This window comes from Marmota flaviventris, chromosome 8 (assembly GCF_047511675.1).
Source record: "Marmota flaviventris isolate mMarFla1 chromosome 8, mMarFla1.hap1, whole genome shotgun sequence".
NCBI lineage: Eukaryota > Metazoa > Chordata > Mammalia > Rodentia > Sciuridae > Marmota > Marmota flaviventris.
Genome location: NC_092505.1, coordinates 69,945,419 through 69,968,528, shown reverse-complemented (window position 1 = coordinate 69,968,528; position 23,110 = coordinate 69,945,419). Strand labels below are relative to the sequence as shown.

Genomic DNA, 23,110 nt, shown 5'->3' with positions numbered 1-23,110 from the left:
CCCCGCCACCGCGGCTGTAGACGCGGCGCCCTCCCTACTCTCTGGCTCCTGTCGGGTTCCAGCGCGCTCTGCTGAGGGCCCGCGCTCGTTCCTGTGTGGTGGCGCGCGCCTAGCTTCCCGGTCACGTTCCGCCGCCCCCGTTCTTTCCCGGGTCAGTGTCCTGGTCCGCCACAGAAGGTTGTGCGTTTGTTTCTAGGCTCACCGGGGACTTCACAGTACCTTCCGTCTCCGCTGCTCTCTTCCCGCCTCTAGCACAGTCCAGGGCCCCACAGTTTTTGCTCCGCGTTTCCTTGCCTGGCTTTCACTCCAACCCGCGCGCTTCAGGGGCCTCGTCAGGCACTGCTCATCCTGACCTGGAGCTCATCCTGACCTGGAGCCCATCCCTGCACCGGCCCCTGGCTCTTTCCTCCCGGGCTCTGGACCTGGACGTTTCGGGTCTCTCACCTGCGCCCCTTTCTTTGCCACTCAACGCCACCGCCGCGACCCAGGGCTCACCTAGCCTAGGGGGTCTCCACATTTCCGCGCGGTTTCTGAGCCCGAGGGCGCCACGCCGAGGCCAGGGCGGTGGCCCGATCCGCGCAGGATGGGAGCTTCAACTCACAGGGTCCTCTTGGGCCCTGCTCCCTTCCCTGGCCAGGTTGGTTTCAGATGCGGTTCTCATCCCTCTTTCTGACTTTGTGTTTAGTGTTTTCATCCTCTGGACAGGGTTAGTCGAACAAGTTCCATTTATGATAGTGAACATTTTAAAATGTGAACACGGAGACCACAGGGACCATCAGGGCATAGTCCGAAACAAGCTTCAATAGTGAGTAGACAGATAGTAGACAGTCCTACCAGAGGTATTATGGAGACTGATTTGTGACCTCTCCACGTGTAGTACTCTGAGCTGTGTTTGAGTTTAACATGCTTGAAAAATGGGTTCAAATGTGGCTCCAAGCCACAGTATGGACAAGGCCTTAGAAAGTGTCGCTGACTCATCCAGGCCACATCATTCTTCCTGAAGCAAAAGCCCTTTTAAAGCTACCTCTAACATTTATCCTGAATGATGAACTCTCTTGTCAAAGAGTCAGGCACTGGTGGCTGCTCTAATGGGTGCATATCCTGTCCACTCCCTGGGTTGTTTTTCTCTTACCTGCTGGAAAAGAAAGCAATTTTCCACCACAACATCCCGTTTCTCCAACTCTACTCTGGGTGTATCCTCCCAAACACCCCATTGTCACTGTAATAAAATTCAGGAAACAAAATTGCCACTGTCCCTGTCTCTATAGCAATGTGTAGTATACTATATAACTTTTTTCCTGTGTGTGTGTGTGTGTGTGTGTGTGTACCTCTTCCCCATAGCACTACTAATTCTTTAACACCAGAGACAGCACTTTAAGAATTCCCTCTTCCAAGGCTTTACAATGAACTGGGCAAACAGAAGGGTGTTAATAAATGTGCTATGTGACTCGAGGCAAACATTTCTCTAGTGAAATTTGATTGTTTTTTTAATGATTGAAAAAGAAAGAAAAACAATTGTCTCACAGACATCTCACTAAAACAATGGTTAATAATTATGTTGGTAATGATTTGAATGGCAGCGTTGACACCCTGAGGCTATCAAAGGAACTGATCGATTCTCCTCCAACTGCTGCTTATATGGATACAAAAGAATCAACCACCAGACTTTGAGTATTAGGGACATTGTGTATCACAGAGCAGCTGGTTGGCTAAATAAGGCTGTCAGCTGTCCCTGGAACTGAACAACCCCCCTAAAGCTGAAGAATGACTGGAAAAGACTGTCCCCAACCTTCAGAGGTAGCGATTCAGTGATGCTCTGTTTTATACTGGAAGCTATTAAGGCAATGTGCCTAAAGTCTTTTTGTGCAGAAAATGGAATAGTTTTAAATCAGGTGAATGAGAGGTCATCTGGGTGATTGCCTCTGCTCTTGGGACATATTGGTGGTGGGGGGACAAAGGTGGCCTATTCCAGGAGTGACATTTAACAGAAACCTGCCTAGGTTTGATTTTTTTCTCTGAGATAACGTTGAGCTCATTTCTTCAGTACCTAACCTCTTTTGAAGTTTCCCTTTTAATTTTTCCAGGCATTTGTATTTGAACTTTGAGCTTAACTTACATAATGTAAGGGGTTTATTGGGTAGAAGGAGAGGGGATAATGCATATTAGGACATTTTGAACATAGGTAGTACACATTAATTGGATTACCTAAATCAATCTCCATAATATTCTTATTATGAACTAGAATAGTATTATGATCACCAAGTTAGAGATGAATAAACAAAGGGAGAGAACCATCATGTGCTCTTTGCCCAGGGTTATATGTGATACTGCTCTTGCACACGTGCACTCTCTTTCTTGCTGCCATCAAAGTTGTTATAGCTTTCCCTTTAAGGTTGAAAAGATTTATAGCTCCTACACAATCACTATTAACAACTTATAGATGTCAAAAGTGAGGCTTGGTCACAAGCTAAGGGAGGGGGCTATAGTTGTATTGAATCTACCTGACTCCAGGGTTACTGAAACAACCACAATCTCCTTTGTAAGTTTATGACCAATTCTCCTCCCCCCACATTCTGTCTCAATCATATAACTACCTTTATTTACCCTCTAAAACTACATATACTTCCTGCAACACCGTAGGTATTGGTATGATATTGTCTAAAAAATTATGGACATGATTGTATCCTTTTTGTGCATTTTCATTCAACAGTACTTCTCACCCCATGTTGGAGAGCTGTCCAGTGGCTTGTGCTTTGTGCGGGGCCTGATGAATCTTTCTGCGAAAGTGGACCTGCATCAAAAGATCGTGCAGTAGACCAAAGCTCAAGATAATGCCAGTGTAAGTTAGGTGCCCCTTCTCTGTGTTTTAGTCTTGTTTGGCCCATATCAGTTACCATGTTAAAGTGATTGGTTTATGCAGCTGTTTCCCTTTTTAATCCTTCCTGAATGAAAGGAGAGCCCATGAGTCTTTTTCACTGCTGGCCCTATTATCAGGCATATAGGTGCTCCAAACAAAACAAACAAACAAAAAACAACAGTCATTAAAATGATGAACGAGTGAGTAAATAAACCTCTCAAAGCTAGGCACAGTATTTCCCATAAGTTTTTGGCAAAGTACCCTTCTGACCATTGTGATTCAAGCTGACTTCTTTCTGTGGTCAGGTGCTGCACTAGCAAAGTGGATTATTCTGCACCTGGTCTACTCCACTTTCCGGCCTTGAGCTGCAATCATGCTGTTCCCTTGATTTCAAATGTTCTTTTCTCCTCAACCCAAAGAATTCAAACACCGCTTTCTCCTAAAAGCCTTTTTGAATCCTGCTTTGGGGGTCTAATGACCTGTGCATGACACTTTGTTCAGGCTGCTAATAAAAGGTGTCAATAGATATTTGTTTCTACATATCTGCCTCTTATATCACATTAGCTAAGAAAAAATGAAATTTGTCCTGGATGTATTTGTATTTCTGTATTGGTTAGAATACTCTACAGAGATGGAACAGATAGAATATATCTACAGATCTATATAGATATCGGTAAATATCTGTAGATATATTTGTACAAGGTTGGTTCCAGGACTCCTGTGGATACCAAAATCTGTGAATGCTCAAGTTCCGTATACAAAATAGTGTAGTGTTTGCTTGTAACTTATATACATCTTCATATGTACTTTAGATCATCTTTAGATTGATTATAATGCCTAATACAATGTAAGTAGCAAGGTAAAAAGTTGTTATACTTTTTTGTTTAGTGACAGGAAATAAGTCTGTACATGTTCAGTATAGACACAATTTCTTCTGAATATTTTCCATCCAAGGTTGGTTGAATCTGTGAATATGAAACCCTTAGATATATAAGGCCAATGATAGACAGATGGATAGATAGGGAAAAAAGAATGGTATAGATAGATGAGATGGGATTTATTAGGGGAATTGATTCAAGTGATCATGGAGGCTGAGAAATATCATTGTAAGCCATATGCCAGCAGGAGGAACCAGCAAGCTGTTAGCATGGCTGTCTGAAGGTCTGAGAAGCCAGTCATGCAACTCCCAGTTGGAGACTAAAGACCTGAGAACCTAGGGGTTCCCATGAGCCAAAGGCCAAACAATCTGGAGTTCAGATGCAGGAGAAGTATGTCCCAGCTCCCAAGAGAGGGGAGGAGGAGGAAAGAGATTGATTGATTTTAGCTTTCCTCTACATTTTCCTGTACCTGGGCTCCCAGTTGGTAGGATGATGCCCATTTAGTCCCCGGACTCACATGTCAAACTCCTCTGAAAACATCTTCACAGAGACACCCAGAAATAAGAACCAGCTTTCTAGGCATCCTTTAATCCAATCACATCAGCAGCTAAAATTAACCTTCAGAACCTCCAAGGGGTAACACAGTGCTGGTGTAGGACTAAGTGTCTAAACAATCAAGAGAAATCACAGCCTGGGTTGTAGTGCAGAGTCACTCCAGCCTCAGTTTGAATTACAGCTCAAGTCACTTACTACCTGTTAATTTTGGACAAGTTGTTGAATGTTCTGAGTTCTCATTTCCTCTTTTGTAAAGCAGAAATGATAACAATAGTAGAAATTAACCCTTTACGTTGCCTTAAAACTTTGAGTTCACACATTTACAGGGTAGAGCAGTACCTGACATCCAGTAAACACACAATAAATCTTAGCCCTTAATATTATAATCATCTTAGAAGAGTATTTTTTGAATGGCAGTGAAAATTGTGACCAAAAGAATCCCCAGTTGCTGGTCAGTAGCATTGAAGGTGCATGTCGAGTTGGGAAGTGTGAATGATTCTGGTTCAAGTAGGCACACATATATCTGTGCCTGGGAGTCGGGGAGCCCTTTACTCAATTGCTTTTCTGCGTATTTATGAGTGAACACTAAGGGACCCCGTCTGTGACATCTGGCTCAGAGCCCAGTGTTCTGGGGTTATTTCATGTTAACCCAATTGTAGAAGGATAGGAGCCCCAGTCACCAAATAAAGTGGTGGAGCAATGAGGGCCTGTGCTTGGGGCAGGAACTGGGTTTGGATGGTCAGGCATCAGGAAGATTCTGAAGTGGGGTTGTAGAGTTGGATTTGGCCTAGGGAAATGAAAGGGAGGCTCCCAGCTGTGGGAAATGATCTTCCCAGCCTGTGCTTCAATTAGGGGCAAATATTAGAAGCAGAAACTGGTTCTGGGTATGGAGGGTGATAGGACTGAGGACCTAGGTAAGGGAGATCCTGCTATGAAGGTGGCAAGCTGATCTGCCATGAATTTCTCTCCACGTGTCTGATGAGTAACAGGATGCTTTTGCCTTGGCCTGGGAGATGAATGTGTTTCCTGCTCTCCCCCCTGCTGATACTGCTGGGGCTGCTCATGTAGGGAGCCCATATTCAGGGCAGCTTGAAAGCACTGGAGAAAGCTAGCCTAGAATCTAGTTGTAAAATCACAGTGGGCACATTTCTTTGAGAGCATGTAATATTTGGGATCCTGGGAAGGCCCCTGTGTATCTTGTGTAACTCTCCTCCTTAAGGGTATACCATACATGTGGTGGGTATATGCTGTGCACCAGAACCTCACTGTGCATCTTGGTTTATCTTCCATTGATGCTGTACATATTACTACAAATGCAGAGGCTTAAAACAATATGCACTTATTATCTCACAGTTCCATAGGTCAGAATCCAGTGGGCTCAACTGGTTTCTCTGTTGTCTCAGAGGCTGAAGTCAAGGTATTGGCTGGGCTTCTCTCCCTTCTAGAGACCCCAAGGGAGACTCCACTTCCAGTTCATCCAGGTGGTTGGCAGAACTCAGTGTTTGGGGGGCTGAGATCTCCTTTTCCTTGCTGGCTACTGTCTTGGGGTAGGGGTGGAGGTTTCTCCCTTAGCATCTAGAGGCCTTTTGGTCATTGTGTGTAGTCTCAGAACATCTCAAACTTGCAGTGGCACAATAAATCCTGAGGATGTCAGGTCGTCTCTGCCTCCCCTCTTCTGTCATGTCTCTAACCTCTGGGACCAACTCCTCTGCCTTCTTCTCCTCTTAAGTGCTCAAGTGATTGGATGGGGCCCACTTGGTCATCCGGGATAATCTCCCTCTTGTAAGGTCTGTGATCATAATTACATACACACAGTCTCTTTTGCCATGTACAAACATCCTCTCATGTTCCTGGGGATTAGGTCTTGGAAATCTTCGGGGGACATTATTGTGCCTACCACAGTTAGTTGCTTTTCATATTTATCCCCTGTAATCCTCACAACAGCATGATGAGGAAAGCACTTTTATATCCATATTATATGAGAACAAACTGAGATTCAGGGAGGTTTATATCACAAGAAAAAAAAAATGGTGGAGCTGGGGTTTGAACTTTGCTCCAGAGCACATGCTTCTCCTCTTCAAGAGACAAGGAAGAGGGGAAGCAAGCAATCCTGTGATCTGCTGCTCTGGCTGCATTCCCACTGTTGTGCTAGTGCTGCTTCTCAGTTGAGACAGGACACCACTGTCACCCACAGATCTGATCTTCTCCTACGTGCATGATTTGTGTGTTGGCTGGGTCCAGCAGACATCAGATCGCACGCTCCAGTGAAGTTACTGAGGAGAGATTGAAAAAGGGACTGCTGACAGGGTTGTGGGTGGGGTCATGGGAAACCAACAAGGAATAACGAAGCACCTTAGCTGCAACAGCTGTTGCACATTCAATGTGGAGTGGCACAGGAAAGACATTTGCCAAAAGCCTGAGGAACAGAAGAAACTGCAGGAGGAGCTGCCTAGCAGGAGCCACGGCCTCCAGAGCAGGACACAGTCACTACTGGCCTGTCAGGAGGAAGGTGGCCAGGTAGGAACATGGACTTCACTCTCCACCCCTCCCTCAACTCCTATCACTGGCTAATTTCAACCAGAAGCCACAGGGAAAAGGGATATGTTTATGCAGTTCTTGAAGATTAGCTTTGTAGGTCCAGAGCAGAGATGGGAGGATGGAGAGCAGATCTGAAGGAGACCATCCAGCCCTGCAGTACTGTCCTACACCATTAGAGACTGCATGTGACAATGTGTCTTGCTTTGATCCATGTGTAAAGCTGCCTAAACAAATTACCATAAGTGAGAGGCTTAAACCAGGAGAAGATTATTCTCTCACAGTTGCAGAGGCTGGAGGTGTCAACAGGGCCATGTTTCCTCTGAGGACTTGGAAAGAATCCTCCCTGCCTTCTGTCTCACCTCTGCTGGATGCTGGCAAGCTTGGTGCTCCCAACTTGATCTGCCTCACTCCAGTCTTCCTCTGTCTGCACAGGGTCAGCCTGTCTGTCTCTATGTCCTCTCTTCTTCATAGAGGCACACCAGTCACTGGATTTAGGTATGATATCATCTCGAGATCCGTAACTCCCTGTTAAGACCCTATTTCCCGGTAAAATCACATTGTGATGTTCTGGGTGGACAGGAATTTGGGGGATACTATTCAACTCATGATAGTCAGTGATATGTTACTTCTAGACAAAAGCTCTGGGTCTTTCCATGCAGTTTGTCACTCTTCGTTTCCCTCTGCCACCACAGTGAGCAAAGCCCAGAGAGTAGCTGTTCTCTCAGTCTGGGTCCTGGAGTGAGGATGAAGAGAGCCCCAGATGACCTGCAGAGGAAATGTATCGAGAAAAAAAATGAACGTGTCATCTCTCCTGACTACACCAGGCACAGTATGTAACCACAATCCAGCTCTTCAGAGACATTCCCAGCAGCCACAGCAGCCGCCTCAAGTTGACCAAAACCACTCCGCAGTCTCCGGTGTTCTCAGTCCCAGCATTTTACTGGACTATTGCTCCTCTTTGGGCCTAGGTGTCGAAAAAATAGAACTTTAAAGGCTGCTTTTTGTGTCCTTAGAGGGGCAAGTTTTCTAGGGTAAAGAGGCATGGGTGTTCTTTGAAGTTAGCTGCAGCACAACTGTCTGCATTTGGGACTGGCAGCCTCACCTCCCGTTTCAGATGAGGCCCTACCAGCAGCAGCCAAGAACGTGCGCTGAGAAGACTTTGTTCTCTGTCTCCACCAGGTCTCTCTAGCGTCCCCTTCCCTGGCCTGCTATGGTCACTTGTGCAAAGCAGCTGGAGAGACTGTGCCTTGTGAAGCTCGTTCATTGATGTTCCGCAGGTTCTCTGTGTACATCTGCAGTTGACTTTACCTCTTGTCTGATGGCTGGGTTGTGGGCTATGCAGGCAAACTCTCAGCAACTGGACTTTGAAAGCGAAGTGGACAAGCTGGCATCACACTGCCACATGAGACTGAACTATATATTTGGAATTGGGAGAAAGGTTGCCTGGTTCCTCATCCCTTTAACCTCACTTACTTCTCTTGAATGGCAGCTGGGTCTTGATACCACAGAGGATGACTGTTGCTGCAGAAGCTGCCACTCCCACCTTCCTTCCTCTCCCACCGTTCCCTGAAACAGAAGGGTAGGAGGGAAGAAAGCAGTTTGACACACCCTAAGCCCAGAGGGTGGTTTTCAAGGACTGGTACCTGGCTCCACAGCAACTATAGCACCTGGGAACTTATTAGAAATGTGCATTCATGGACCCTGGCACCAATTCCTAAACAGACTCTTGGGTTTTGGTCTGGCAGTCTCTGTGTTGATGAGTCATCCAGGTGATTCTTATACTGAAGTGTGACTGCTGCTGGCTTGTGGTCTGACCTTAGGAGGTAGGTAGCCTGCCTTCAAGGGCATCCATCCTGGTAAAATATCATTAGCTCCCCTATCTTCTTTGCTTTAGCAAGAGATATCCACTTGTAGTAAGGTGCAGAATATCTTGAAATCCCAGTTATCTCCTGGCCTACTGGGTGCTTTGTATTAGTTGCAAGTCACAAGTGCCATTTGGGTGGTGGCAGCACCCAGGAGACACAGGCATGACAGCTATTAGTGAAGTCCTTTGTGTGGATAGCAGCATCTCCAGCATCTCATGATAAAAGACCACATATTGCACCTCTTTCTGACAGAGGCCAACATGCACTTCCTCATGGCCTTGAACTCTTTGGCTCTACATGAGTTTAGAAACAGTTTGAGCAGTGGTTTCACTGTAGTTTATGAAATGTCTATTTTGTATGTCCATCAAGATACTTAGTATCTGGGTGAAATCCTCAGCACCACAAGAAAGTAACAACAACCACAATAACAAAAACCCTTAATATCTGAAAGGTGAGCTCATCTCTTGCAAGTTTCAATTTATTAGATGTCATTTTGATAAAATGTAGAAAGTTTCCACATGGTTACACAATAGTGTCTCTGTCCAGAGAATGAAGTAAACAAAACCAGGGATCCCCTAGAGGAATGGTGGATCAATACCTGTTCCACCAGGTGGCAAATTCAGAGGGGCCTCTGTGGCCATGTGTAGACTAGGGGAGAGAGAAGTCGTACTCTATCATAATTCAAAAGAAATTTTGTTCAGTTTTGACAACCACAGGGTCTAGACCTCCTGCAGTGGGTTTTGATAAACTAGGCAAAGTGCTCAGCCTAACCTGTTCTGTCCTGAAAAGGTCAGCAACATTCGGTACACAGGCATGCATGAGTGCAGCTGCCTCCTCTGGAGATGGAACAGGGGTGCTGTTGATAAATCTGTCAGACTTGCTAATGGCTAAATTCCTGTTTTTCACTTGTTTGGGTGATTCTCTTAATTTTGTCTGAGGGCACTGGATTGCTTGATGAAGTCCACTGGTTTCCTTGCACAGCACAGCCTGTGACTCAGGAATTATTATTATTTTTTTGTCCTCTTTTTAGTGAAAAAGTTGCACTTCTCAATATTTTCCTCCTCGCCACTTTCAGAATGCTCATGGTATTCTGAACTGTGTTATGGTCCCAGAAAGGAGTACACTTACGATGGGTACTCCAATCATCTGCTCCCCGACCCAACCAGTCTTTCCTCTTTGAGGGTTGAGACCTATGCCTGTTTGGCTTCCTTTTTCTTCCCCAAGAAGTGCTTTGAGCCAGCGGGACTGTAAGCTAGATGAAAAGCTATCAAAGCACTAAGGGAAGGAATCGATAGTAATATATGTAAGTGCATACATATATCACAAATGACAGGCTTATTTCTATGCAAGTTAAGATGTTCTCAGTGCCTCTAATTGGCACCCTGCCTCGCTGTGTGCATGCATGCTCTGAGGGGATATACATGGCTGGACTCACCCCGTAAAGGCAGAATGGACAGCTACCCATGGGCTGTGATTTGATTTTCCTTCAGGGACCTCTCCATGGCTACTCCAGCTGCCCAGACCTCGAGTCTGCTGGGGATTCCCACATCACTTACTTCTTTGCATTCAGGCACTAAAAGTTGTTTAAATGCAAATTATTTTCCAGGAGGTAGAGACATTATTATTCATTAATATCTGGGCTTTAATGAGTTTATCAGCTTAGAAGAGAATGTGCCAGGGTCTTTGGGTAATAGAACCAGGGAGATATGTTTTAATAATGACAGGTGGAAGAGGGAAGGATAAGTTTTGAAATACTATAGAAACTATAGCTACAGACTCAAGGCGTGGCGTGAGCCACTGGTTACAAGGTAAGAAGTAAGACGAAAAAAGGGAAGAGGAGAGATGGAAAATAAAATGCCTTCACAAGTCCGCAGGTAGTTAATGCCTGGAGTTCCTTTTGACTCTCTGAGAGACCTGTTTGCAGGAACTGCTGTAAGACCTGGATGTGTTCCACCTGTGCTGTGGCACCACTGCTTCCTGAAACTTGTTCATTTATGAAACATCTAGGAAATGCCCAGGCACTGCAGGCGTATCAGGAAAATAAACCTGGCAAAACCTCTGCTTTTGTGGAGCTTGTATTTTAGTGTGAGAGGGAAAGATGCAAAAGACACAAAAAGATGAGAATGTAGTATGTTCAATGGTGATAGATGCTATGGAGAAAAATAAAGCAACCAGAGGCTGCCATTTGAAATAAAGTGGTCAGAATCTGAGTACAGTGGCGCAGGCCTATAACCCTAGCAACTTGAGAGGCAGAGGCAGGAGGCTCACAAATTGAGGGCAGTCTAGGTGATTTAGGGAGACTTTGTCTCAAAATAAAAAGTAAAAAAAAGGGGCTGGGGATGTAGCTTAGTGGTAAAACACCTCTGGGTTCAATACCTAGTGCCAAATGAATAAATAAGTAAATCATGGTCAGCAAAGGTTCCCTAGAAGGTGGCAGTAATCAGTGAGTGAAGAGTGAGCAAGGCAGACAGATGTCAATGCAGAGGTTCTTTCAGGCACAGAGGACAGAAAACGCAAGGCCCTGCTTCAGGGGCAGGCCTGGTTTATTTGAGAAGATCAGGAGTTGGTGTGTGGTCCATGTGACTGCATCAGAGTGAATAAGGGAGAGAAGAGCAGATAGTGAGATCAGAGAAGCCATACGGGGTTCATACAGGGACCTTATAGACTTTAACTTTCACCTTGAGGGAGAGGGTTTTGAGCAGGGCGATGATGTCATCCAGCTTACAATAGGCTCTGTTACAGGTTGACAAATTTTTTTTTTTCTGTAAAGAACTGGAGTTGGTAAATGTTTTGTTCAGGCTCAGAGTGCTCTGCTGCAACATCCTGACTATTCTCCTGTAGTACCAAAGCAGCCACAGGCAAGGTCAACCCATGAGCGTGGCTGTGTTCCAATAAAATTTCATTTACCCAAACAGGTGGCCAGTCAGGCTTGGCCCACATTGGCTCTCAAACCACTGCAATGATCCAGAGGAGAGACAAAGTTGGCTTGGACGAGATTTAACAATGAAGGTGACAAGAATGAATGTGACTGGCTGTGTTTTGAAGAAAGTGTGGGTAAGATTTACTGTCAGACCAAATGTGGGGTATGAGAAACCACAGAGTCAAGTATAACTCCACTTTGACCCTGAGTGACTAGAGAAATGAACTTAGCTGCTATGGAAATGAGGACAAGCAAGAAGGAAGACGGGCAAGGAGAAGGGGATCAGGCTGGAATGGGAGAATTTAAGATGCCTTTAGGATAAAGAAAATTGGATTAGATGTTCCCTAACTTCCCTACCAGCTCTAATAATCTATGATCCCACAACTGAGAGCCAATAACATCTACCCCAGGCAGCTTCTGCTGTGACCACATTCTTTACGGAGACCTTCCACACCACATTACTCCATCTTTCCCAATGCAGTTGGTGACTATGCTGGCTAGAGATCAGTTGCTCGAAGGAAGAAACACTGCGAGGGAAGAAGCAACTGCCAGCTGAAAGCAGCAGGGGCACTTGGAAGAGTGGCGTAAATGGTATATGTGCCCTAGGAGGCTTCGAGGGCTAGAGGCAAATTCCTGCGTATCTTAGTTTCCTGGAGGTTATTCATAATGGAGGGTTGTCAGTCGACCAAGAATGTTCAACTCGTTTTTCAAAGAAAAGCGAAGCTACTTATGCTTTACTTCTGCTCCTTGCTTCAGACATGTCACCCTCTTCAGAGATTCCCTGAGCCTGTGTACATCCAGAGAGCTTCCATATACTCGCAGGAAACAGCCAGGGTCTTTGCCTACAGTCGCTTATCCAGGCAATTTCCTCCCTCTTCCCTCTTATCTGTCCTCACTGGGAACTGAGTCTTCTCTCTGCCCAAACTCTTTCCATCCAAGCAGTGGCTCTGTGCCAGGGGGGTTGTTTGTTGGATAGGGCCGGCAAGTCACATTGGGAGTGTGCTTATCGTAATATATTTAAAATATGAGCATTTATCAGAAGCAGCAGATGGAGGCAGCAGAGTGGAGCTCCCAGAACTGAGGGCAGGGAGTGTTTCATTCAAGTGCAAAGCGTGCACCATCTATACTCAGCTGGCACTAGCTCATAAAACCAGTGAAGAGAAGGAAAAAAGAGAAATAGAAGAAAAGGCCACCTTTGTGCTAGGTTTGGGAGGTCACAGTGTTCCCTGACCTTGAGTCCTCGGTGTCTCAAAGACAGCATTCACTTTAGGATGGGAAGAGCAAACCTCTCTTTAATATTTTCTGCTTTCTTAAAGCTTACTCATTTTAATAAAAATCTGAAGCTCAAAACAAATGGAAACAGATCATTTCATTTATGTATATGTGCATGAATTCCTTCAACAAATGTTCGTGACATGACTCGGTCATGCCAGAAGCCATGGAATACTCTGGGACAGAGAAGGGAGAGACAGATATGTTGACATTATTTTTAAAAAATATTTTTTAGATATTGATGGACCTTTATTTTATTTATTTATTTATTTATTGTGCTGAGAATTGAACCCAGGGCCTCACATATTCTAGGCAAGTGCTCAACTACTGAGCCACAACTCCAGCCCATGTTGTCATTCTTAAGTAATGGACATGTCAAACGAATTTAGGTTCTAAGATTTTTACCACCATCTTCACAGCCCACCCTTAAAGAACAGATATATTTAAAATCTAGTTTATGTACTATTTGAATTGAGGTTTTACTGGTAAATTTTCTCAGGGCACAAGTGCCAAACAATGATATTAATTTCAAATCACCTATTTGAGAAGAGAACTAAGATAGTGCTATCTCATTTGCAAGGTCAATTTTAGCCGTTGATCTCAGGTCTGCAGGAAATGTTCTGAGTCACTCCACTGTCAACAGAAATTACACCTGTAACGGTAAACATTTGAGGAAATGCTTGCCTTCGGTTATTTTGAAAGACTTATCACATATTTCTTTATTATTGCCTTTTTATGAGAGCCTGAAAACAGGAACCTCTGCATCATAATATGTGGAAGGTATGGATCCCATCTTCTGAAAATACCCTAGTCAGAATTAATTGCTCCTTCCCTTGGTACCACCAGGGAGGCATAATGTCACATTTAAATACACCAAGTTTTGTACTTTGCTGTTTCCCATGATACATTGTGAATTTGTCAAAGGAAAGTATAGCTTAGAGCCTGGCACACAATTGGTATTGAACAATTGAATAAAAGACTAGAGTCTGTGCAGAAACACATGAAGTTATAAAGAAGAAAAAGGAGATTACCCAAAGTCCATTTTCTCATATTATCTTCAGGGTGAAGTAGATATTTCAGAAAAGATCCCATTTTTATGGATGACAATATCTTCAATCTACATCCTCTCAGAGTTGTTCTTTTTATTTTATTTTATTTTTTAAAGTCATGGATTTCTCAGCCTTGTTGAACATTTACTCAGTTTCCAATTGCATGATTCCTGAGGGGTACTAAGGTGATCAAGAGACATTCCTGCTCTGTAAACAGGCTCTGCTTTCCAAGGGCCTGGGCTGAACAAAGTTCAGGTCCCTCCTGGAGCACCAGGAGGGAAAGAGCCTGGGAAGCACCTGTGGAGGGAAAGGGGACTGTACAAATGGAGAAGGGAAGGGAGGAGCAGAGTGGGTCAGGCAGACCAGTGGTTCTCGGCAGGAAAGGTATTGCCCCCCTGGGGAAGTTTGGAAATGCTGGGGGCATTATGCTTGGTCACTGTTGGGAGGACAGCTCTGACATGGGGTGGATGAGACCAAAGATGCTAGATGTCCTGCTATGCCTGGTTGAACCCACTAACAAAGAATGATTCTGCCTCCAGCATGAGGTTTGAATGCACCGCCAGACTTTCATGTAGGTGCAAACCTGGTTATAACTGTCTGAGCCCAACACCTAACTCATGTCACATAGGAACACAAAGCATGCATTGCACAGTTTTAATAAAAACTGCATTCTCCCGGAACATAAGTCCCTGGTGAATCAAAGGAGCACTGTACTGTGCTCTTTTTGGAACTTTGCCAAGTGTCATTCACCATGTTGAAAAGTCACATCACATGCTGTCTCATTGCTCATGGTACTTTTTTTTTTTTTTTTTTGCCAACATAATATATCTGAATCAGTCTTAATTTGTACCTGTCAATCCCCAGTGATTCTGGGCAAACAATTTATTATGTTGTTATGTTTTTGAGTACAGTGAGATTTGAATTCAAGGTGCCTGTCCTATCAAAAACCAGGAAGATATTCAACTGGACTAGCATAAGGACTTTTATTAAGAGCATTTGTATTTCACTACAGCAGAAACCACTCATATAGGAAGGTTCATTTGCCAAACTACAGTGGATTTCCAAGGAGTGGAGGAAAAACACTAGCAGTCCCAAATCTAGGTCTAGGTCTCTTTCTCTCTCCTACTCACTCACATAAGGCACACCCCCTCTCAGACTTCTCTTTGCTGTGCTCCCAGTTTATAGACATTTCTATGGTAGTGGATTTGAGGAGTCCTGTAAGATCACAAGTCTGTGATCCCCCTTCCTTACTTTACTGTGCCAAGCTCCACGAACACCTGGTCTATATTGAGTGCTGGGGGCCAGGTCCTTGTCCATAATCTTCAACTATTTTATCTCATTCCATTTTTATAATAACTTTAGAAAGAAACTTCATAGACGAGGAGACCAAGACTTCTTGAGGTCAGATCATTCAGCTAAGGTCATGTGGAGAGAAGAGAAGATGAATTTAATCCCGATCCCATTTCTTTTCTTGCTCTACAATTCACTTCCCACCACCTCTCCCAGTCATCCTGAGGTGATAGGTCTACCTCCAACATATCATGCTGCTTTTCTCCTTGGCACACACTGAGTGCTTCTGCCTGGAGCCCTCCTAGGTCACTGTGTCTATGAGAATCTTCCAAGCCTCCTGACTCATGCCTTGTACACATTTCCCCCTTGATGTATGGTGCTGCCCTCAGACAGGTGTTTCCAATCCCTGACTCTCTCCCTGCTGTGGTATCCTGAAGGGCAGGGTGTGTCTTGGTCTTCTTTCATCATTGTGCCTGGGGCAGACCACTGGCCAGTAAAGGCTTTTGAATAAACTGATGTGCATAGTCATTAATGGTCCTCTATAACTTTCACTTGTTGCAATGGCGTCTGGGAAGCACAAACCAGTTTCTAAGGAAAGTAGATGTTAGCCGTGGTCTAAAATGGTGACCTGGAAAATCATAGTCTTTTAAAATATTTATTATACATATGTACAACTTTTTATAAAAAGTGGGTTTCACAGTGGACTTCTGCCTCTCCTGAAATTCCTAACCATTAATATTAGACTTAATTATTTAAATTTAATTTATTGGATGTCGATACTTAATTTAACATCGAATTCTATTAGGGTTTTAATAAATAATAGCATTTAATAACTACCAATGACACTTCAGTATATAAAAACACTTAATTCTTGACATAATTAATTTTTAAATAAAACCGAATGGAAACAATTCCTCCACACAGAACTCTTGATCAAGTTTCAGTTGAATCCTCATCCTTGATTTTCTTTGTATTGCCCTTGTTCTCTGCTTTCTGTTTTTTTTTCCCTATTATTTCTTTAGTGAGGTTTATGTGAAAGAAGTTCCTTCAGGCTTACAATAAACTATGGGGGGGCATTTGGTACTAATGTAAGAAAATAAAGGTATAATTACTTTTAATATGCAGGAAGATAGGAAATGTGTGTGTGTGTGTGTGTGTGTGTATGTGTGTGTGTATATATATATATATATATATATATATATATATATATATATATATAAACATATTTGGGTTTGAACATTAAATTCGATTGTTCTGTAGCAAGTATTTAATTTTATCATGAACTAACAAATACTTGACATATCTAGAATGATGTGTTCTGACTTTTAATTCAGATGATATATTGGAACCTGATATTCTCTCTCTCTCTCTCTCTCTCTCTCCTCTAAAACCATTGCCATTGTTTAAATCTTCAGGGAACAGTCACTCAGATATATCCCGTGAATACAAGCATATTGTAAGACCATGTCTCTCAAACTATGGAGCCACATCTCAAGGCATTACCTGGCAGTTGGCCAAAAGTTATGAAAAGCAACTGAAACAAACGATGTCATGTATTCCCTTAAATTGTTCATTTTAATCAATGGATTAAGCATTATTTTTGCATAAAAACTAGTACAGATCTTTTAAGGAGGAGAATACAAATTTCTCACGAAATTTAAGGATCAAAACTACGTGAGATTGCAAAGAAATATTGAGCTTATAATAAGCTGCCTGGGCTATGTCCCAGACTGCTGGTAGTAAACATTCTTTTTGCTTCCTCAACTAAGTGGAAAAGTAGGATGAATATTGTATAGGATCCACATAGAAATAAGGGCAATCTCAAGATCTGCACAGCAGGTAATGTGAGAGACTAAAATACTGTTCAAAGAACAGAGTTAGCTTAAACATCCAAGGTGGCTCTAGCAAGGAGTTATTTTGACATCCCCCTACCAGCAGAGAACTTCATCCTCTGCCTCAGGCAACTCTGACAAGGGTCTGTACATCTGCTCCCACAGTTTTTATGCCCACCAGCCAAGTATCTTTTCCACCCTCTAAATTTCCTTTGGTTTTGCTTTCTTATAGCTTTTGCCCACTAATTTCAGTATATCTAATGCCCTCTCGTAACTTCTATGGCCAACTGAGTATCTTTTGTTTCTAATCCAGCTTCTAAATGCCCAAACCAATTTGTGAATTAAATGTAAACCGCCCCAATAGAGGGGAACTGATTACTACAGTTAATCACCGTTATCCTTACTTCGATAAAGACTTTTTGCCAAGCTGTTCCAGAGAGCGCCCGCCAGCCTACATGTGCTTCAGTTCACTGTCCATTTCTGGTAAGGTAGGCTGTCCTGTAGATGGAGTAGCAGACTTCAAAGATTAAGGTCATGACAGCTTGTGGATTCACTGTGTCCAGGTTTCCTCTGAACATTGGAAGTAGGCCTTGGGAATTCTGATTCTTGTTTTCTTTAAAACACACTGGGGTCTGATTCTTCCAGAAGGATGAATAACTGATAAAACCAGATGAAGATATGAAGGCTTTGCATTGAAATCAAAATTCTAAATAATGTTTTATAGAATTTTAAATGATGGAATCTCTATTTGAGGGCATATCCTATGTAATGCAGGTGTCCTTTCATTCGTTTTTTCCCCCCTTTAAAAAATGTTTTGTATTTCAGATACAAATGATTGAATTAAACAGACTCATTCCTAGCCTACCATCCCTATTGGCTCATAGAAAAGCTCTCATCTTAGTCCTCTCATCTGAGTGTTACTATAATAAAATACCTGAGACTAGGTTACTTATAAAGAACAGAAATTTATTTCTCACAGTTCTGGAGGCTGGAAGTTCAAGATAAAGGCACTGGCAGGTTTGGCATCTGCTAAGGGTCTAGTCTCTGCTTTTGAGATGGTACCTTGTTGCTGCATCCTCTCAAGTGAAGCAAGGCTCTGCCCTCATGAATCAACAGGCCTTGCCATACTTCCCTTCCCTTTCCAGTGTATTAGTAATCATGCCTATGGAATAAAGTCTCCTTGAAACCCCCCAAATACAGGATTTGGAGAACTTATGGTTGGCTGAACACGTGGAGGTTGTTGGAGTGTGCTGCATGTGGAGAGGACATAGAAGCCCAGCGTCCCTTCCCCACACCTCTCCATATGCACATCTTCGTCTGTATCCTTGTAATATCCCTTATAATAAACCTGTGAAGGTAAGACAGTGCTTCCCTGGGTTCTTTGGACCCCACAAGCAAATTAAAGCTGAAGAGGGAGGGGTGGGTGACCTGAGTTGGTCAGAAGCGCAGATAAAACAATCAAGGGCTTATGACTGGCATCCAAAACGAGGGGATGGTGTTGGGGATTGAGCCCCCAATCTGTGGGATATGATGCTATTTCCAAGTAGATAATGACAGAATTAAATTGGATTAGAGGATGACCTGCTGGTGTCCACTGCTGCAGAACTGATTGCTTGCTTGCTGTTAGAGAGAAACTCCTACACCTTTTGAGGTCATAGAAATCCTCTGTGCTGAGTGTGAAGTGAGAGTAGAGGGGAAAACAGTCCAGTGTTTTTCTTCACACACAGCCATTAAGTTTCAATGTGAATTTTGGAAGGGATGCAAACATTCCAACCATAACATCTCTCTTGATTGGCTGATGAATTGATTGATTGGAATCCTCTCTGCAATTTCTCTAACCTACTGCTGGAACTCAGGGAAACAGTGTACTTCTACAGAGATCTCTCCAATTTTTAGATAATTATTTCTTACATTAAACCCAAAGTAGTGTTCCTATAGCTGCTCCAATGTTCTCAGGTATTTCCTGTGGGGCCATATAGAAAAAAAAGTCAATTTCTTTCCTAATACAATAGCCATAAAGTTGTTATCATTACTCATGAGTCTTCACTTTGCTAGGAAAGACAGTCTATTCCTCATTAGGTGGCTATAAGATACTAAACTACCTAGTCACTTTTTTTTTAAGACACATTCTAGTTTGACAATGTCTTTAAAGAATAAATTATGTTTGTCATCTCTTTGTCACTATAGCAAAATACTTGGGGGTAATTAATTTGTAAAAAGAAGAGGTTTATTTTGCCTCATGGTTTTTTAATTTTCTGGTCCAAGACTATTGTCATTGATTTGGGTCTTTGGCAAGGGTGGCACATCACGGCAAGAGCGTATAGTGGAACAGAACTCTCACCTCATGAGCCAGGAAGCAAAAAGAGAAAGGCAGAAACTGGATTCCCACAATCCCCTTTGAGGTTATACCCCCAATGACCTAGAGATATTCCACTAGGCCCCACCTCCCATTTCCCAGTAGCTCTACCCTGGAGACCAAGCCATGACCACATAGACCTCGGGAAAAATTCAACATCCAAATCAGAGAATAGGTGTTTAAATATTTAAAAATAGATGTGCTTTGCCAATGCAGAAAGTGGCGGGAACAACCTTGCACCCCTTCCCTAATTTCAATTTCTATTAATGCATCCTTAAATTTGAATATTTTTTTAAAAAAAATAATATCCCATTTTTGACTCTCATTGAACTTTAAATCTTTTTCAAGTGAACTGCTGTCAATCTAGGACTTTATTACCTTGTATTTAAGTAGTTGATTCTTTGAACTTAGATGCAAAATTTAACATTTAACCTTATTAAGTTGTATATTGTTAATTTCATTCCATCATTCTCCTTTCCAAGGTCTTTTAATTCAAGTTTGATTCTTTAATATGGCTTATCAGTTTTATCTCCAACTTTCCTTCATTTATAAGTTTGATAGGCCAAGTTTATATTGGGATTTCCCTAATTCGTGATTAAGATGTTTATAATTTTAGGAGAACAGAGAATTACAGACATCTTAAAACTTGAGTGTGCCAAAGAATTACCTAGAACATTTGTTCAGATCCCAAGTCCCATTTCCTGAAATTTTGATTCAGTAAGTTTGGGATGTGATTCCAGAAATGTGCATTTTTAACAAGTACCATATGTGATTCTGCTGCTTTTGGTCCTAGGCCACACTTTGGAAATGTCTTTATAAATTTTCTATAGGTCTAAGTTGACGTTACTGTTTTCCTTAATTTTAATGGGGTTTTGGGGTTTCCTAGCACAGTGCTAGATGAAGGATTGATACTCACTGAATGGATGGATGAACAAAGGAACAAAAGAAGGAGTAGAGCAGAAGAGGTTCTCAGTTAATAACAGCTATATTTTTTCATTCTAATCATAAAGCCAACAGAATCATATTTTCCAAACACTGTGTAATTAGATTGCACTATGTCTTTGATGTTCCCAACTAGGGGGAATAAAGAGGTGTATTTTGCATGACCTATTCTTAATGAACATATGTTGTCTCTTAGTGATCATTGCTTTCTGTCCAAGGGCTCACAGTCATATTTTTAATTCTCTGTCTAGAATTCACTGGAAGCGAATAATATATAAAACCCCAGAGATCTCCCTCTGCTACTTTCCGCTTTACTTTTAAGAAATTGGGGCTCAGGTTTAGTGCTTGACTTATGGACTTCCCTTCAGGACCTGTTGGTTGTCTCTATGTCTTAATATGTTTGCAGACAGATAAGAACCAAAGACTTGGACACTTCACAAGGAGCCATTTCTTACTTTCCCCTAAATCTATATTTTGAAAACTTTCGAAACTCACAGAACAACTCAAAAATTAATACAATAGTCTTGATCTAGATCAACAGTTAATTGTTAGTGTTTTGCCATATTGGCTAGATTTACTTTTCTTCCCGAACCAGTGGGTTTCCAGGTTTCTTTAGTCTCCTTTCCTCTACAACAATATCTTTACCCTGTTTTTTTGCCTTTCTGGATGGGCACTTGAAATCTGAGTATCCTAATTTTTGTTTGTTTATTCTTTTTCAGTTTTGGTTTTGGAAGCACATAAAGCTTAATAAAATAATACAATTAAAGGGGATTAAACAAAAAAAGCAAACTTTCACATTTGTTCCTAAATAGGAATGGGAGTGGCACATTATGGTGTTCACCACCAATATTCAGGAAACCAGAGAAGGCTTGTCGTGAGTAAAGAAGAAAGGAAGAGAAGCCTGGGAGGAAACATTCTGCACCACTGAGAAGTCTAAGGAAGGTTCAGCAAGGCCATCAGGATTTCTCCAGACAAAATCTGCTATCAGATCAGTCCCCCATCTCCCGAGAAGGGGTGTGCCTGTGTATTCGTTTTGGCTCTGCTGTGGACTGGGAGAAGTCTGTGGGAAGAGTAGCCTGGGCACAAATGCAAAGTTGGCTTTTAGATCCCAATCCTGGGTCTGCAGGAAGAGAACTCGTAATGATTCTCATGGCTGCCTCACTGGAGGGTCCCTCTGCATTCTCCAGGTGACCCACTTACACATTATTGCAGGGGTATGGAGGCCCACCTGTTGCCTTAACTCTGGACATTTTGGAGCATCCCAATGAGGCTTTGTCAAGACTTGACCACAGCTCAGCCTCTTATTCTGTTCAGTTCTTCTTCCCTCTCTTCACTGCTCGTGTGACTGAACTTGGGAGCACTCCCTGATCAAACTCTTGTGCACCCACTTACAAGTGCTGCTCCCAGCTCTCACTACCTCCTAACAGATGGAATCCTCACAAGGCTATGAGGTAGGTGCTATCACACCCCCATTCTATCCATGAGGAAACGGAGGCACAGAGAGTGGCTCAGTGACTGTCCCAAGGTACTCAAACAGCTGGGAAGTGAAAAATGCTTGCTTCCCAGGTAGGCATTCTGACTCCCTGACACCCCCTCATCTGCCACTTACTGCGTTTCTCTGTGACACAGAGATTCCTGTTATCATACCCAGTATCCTAGTCCTAATATAATTTCAGATTGTTTTCCTAAACAAAGATGTAGAGGAACTTCCTTGAGATTTAGCATTGGAGAGGATTTGTCCTTGTTGTGTAAGAAAGGTATTGTAGGTAAAGGCAGTTCTCACCTGAATCTTTATTCTTTCCTATGGCTTTAGCCCTAACCTGCCCAGTTTTTCTCCAGGATCATGATACACCTGCCACTCCCAGTCTGCAAAAGGAAAGAATATATGTAGCACAAAGAACGAAATGAGAGATAAATAAGCTCCTCTTCCCTAAGACATGAGCGAGTTCTTATTCCCTGACCTATTTGAGTGCATGCAACATTCAAAGCTTGTATAATGTAGCTAAATCAGCCTATTTAGTATTTATGCAATCTGCTCTGTTTTCAACAAGCTCTTAAGATGTGACTTATCCAGAAATCTTCTGAAATCTGCAAGGTTGCAGCAGACATCTCTCCAGGGAGACTGAAGGAATTATCAAGATTATGGCTGCAATTTAAAGAAAATCTTTGCACTCTGATGAGACTCTCATGCCAATCATAGGATGACCAACTGACCTGGTTTTCCCAGGGTGGAAAGCTTTGCCTGGACACGAGACTTTCTTTGCTGAAACTGGGAGAATTCTAGGCAAACTGGAACAGTTGGACACCCTAGAATGGACCCTTTATGACTCAGCCATGTTACATACAGGAAACATCTGCCTCTCTATTGTAGATACTTTCTATTATTTCAAAAAGTATTCATATGTTATGATTAATGAGAAAATCGCCTATAGAAACTATGGAAAGGGATGAAGAAGAAACTAAAAGCTACATATGAGCTCATAATATAGTGGCTACTATTTAAACTTTTCAACAACTTCTGTGAATTTTTTTCTGTGTGGGTATATACATATATTTTATAGATCAAAAACTGCATTACAAACAGTTCCGTATCCTGATTTTTACCTAGCATGTCCACATTTTCCCATGTCAATGAATAGCTTTTGAAAAATCACTGCTATGGTTGCATAATTTCCATTGAGGATGTACTTTATTTAACTATTCTCCTATTGTTCAGCATTTAATTTTTGCTATTAAAGATAATGCAGTTGTCAATA

The 23,110-nt window shown here is 42.6% G+C and overlaps 2 long non-coding RNA genes across 4 annotated transcripts; both read left to right on the top strand.

The window, feature by feature from the left end:
* The first annotated feature begins 164 nt into the window (after positions 1–164).
* On the top strand, positions 165–3,363 carry LOC139706721 (uncharacterized). Its single transcript, XR_011708353.1, has 3 exons — positions 165–637; positions 2,711–2,839; positions 3,163–3,363. It is a non-coding gene; the product is annotated as an uncharacterized lncRNA (long non-coding RNA).
* Positions 3,364–7,536: 4,173 nt separating this feature from the next.
* Positions 7,537–23,110, top strand: LOC114099010 (uncharacterized). Of its 3 annotated transcripts, XR_003583825.2 has the most exons (4): positions 7,537–8,651; positions 11,609–11,747; positions 21,167–21,805; positions 22,406–23,110. It is a non-coding gene; the product is annotated as an uncharacterized lncRNA (long non-coding RNA). The 3 variants fall into 3 exon arrangements; XR_011708352.1 differs by lacking the exons at positions 21,167–21,805; positions 22,406–23,110 and adding an exon at positions 12,095–12,967; XR_011708351.1 differs by lacking the exons at positions 21,167–21,805; positions 22,406–23,110 and having other exon boundaries at positions 11,609–12,967.